General features: G+C 47.4%; 1 protein-coding gene across 1 annotated transcript in view; it reads left to right on the forward strand.

Annotated features, from left to right (window-relative positions):
- The first annotated feature begins 360 nt into the window (after positions 1-360).
- Positions 361-1,284, forward strand: part of LOC122547812 (tonsoku-like protein) — a 35,922-nt gene continuing 34,998 nt past the window's right edge. The window contains exon 1 of the mRNA XM_043686391.1: positions 361-487. The gene's annotated coding sequence lies outside the window, so the exon portion shown is untranslated. The remainder of the gene's footprint in view (positions 488-1,284) is intronic.

A 1,284-nucleotide genomic window follows, 5' to 3' on the forward strand; every position in this document is an offset into this window, starting at 1 on the left:
ACCCAACACCACCTCCTTTCTTTATATTGACATCCTCCAGAATGTCAACATGCCCCTCCCGAGACTCACCATGTCTTCCTCCTAGTGAGTTTTGAGAAGATTTGTAGCTCAGGTTGAGATTCTGGATGTAGGTTTGCTCGCTGAGCTGGAAGGTTCATTTCCAGACGTTTCGTTACTATCAGCTGAACACTGATGCACAGTATTCCTGAAAGACCTCACCCACTTCCTCCAACTCCAGGCATATTCTCCCCCCATCCCCCGGAGAGTGAGAGAGGGAGCGTGCCAGTGGGACAGAGGGCGAGAATGACCGAGAATCTGCAGTGATGTCACACATTTCCAAACTGGGTATTGTCGTGTGAAGTTATTTTATGTTTGAGACATTGGGACCATTGGCTGGTTTTCTGACGGTCTGTTGGGGATCTGTCTTTCAGAGAAAGTGAAATGCAGTTTATCAAAACGCAGACAGACCCGAAAACGAGTGGAAGAGGTGAGTAAGAGCGTCTCCTTCATGTAACTGTCACAAACTACAGCTGGATTAGAAACACTGCCCGACCCACACCCTGTGAACCAATTTAAGAAAACATCCATTGACAGGATCTAGCCTCAGGACTTGGGCATCACTGCTGGGCCCTGAATTTATTATTGTCCATTCCTAGTTACCCCCTTGAGAAGGTGGGGGTGAGCTGCCTTCTTGAACCGCTGCAGTCCATGTGCTGTATGTCGACCCACAATGCCCTGAGGGAGGCAATAACCTCCAACAACTTGCCCACCGCCGAGGTCAGGCTCACCAGTCTATAGTTCCCTGGCTTGTCCTTACCACCCTTCTTAAACAGTGGCACCACGTTTGCCAACCTCCAGTCTTCCGGCACCTCACCTGTGACTATCGGTGATACAAATATCTCAAGAGGCCCAGCAATCACGGCCATGTTGACCTTTGAGCATTAAGCAGTACAACACAGGAGCAGGCCTGTCACAGCTATGAGGGAGGAGCTGGCCAAAGTTCATTGGTGCAATACCTTAGTAGGGATGACAGTGGAGGAACAATGGCAGATATTTCTGTGTATAATGCAGAAGATGCAGGATCAGTTAATTCCAAAAAGGAAGAAAGATCCTATGAGGAGGCAGGAGTGGCTGTGGCTGACGAGGGAAGTTAAGAAACATATAAAGTCAAAAGAGAAAAAGTATAACATAGCAAAGATAAGTGGGAAAACGGAGGACTGGGAAGCTTTTAAAGAACAACAGAGGATTACTAAGAAAGAAATACACAGAGAAAAAATGAGGTAC

Source organism: Chiloscyllium plagiosum, unplaced genomic scaffold (assembly GCF_004010195.1).
Source record: "Chiloscyllium plagiosum isolate BGI_BamShark_2017 unplaced genomic scaffold, ASM401019v2 scaf_3021, whole genome shotgun sequence".
Classification (NCBI taxonomy): domain Eukaryota; kingdom Metazoa; phylum Chordata; class Chondrichthyes; order Orectolobiformes; family Hemiscylliidae; genus Chiloscyllium; species Chiloscyllium plagiosum.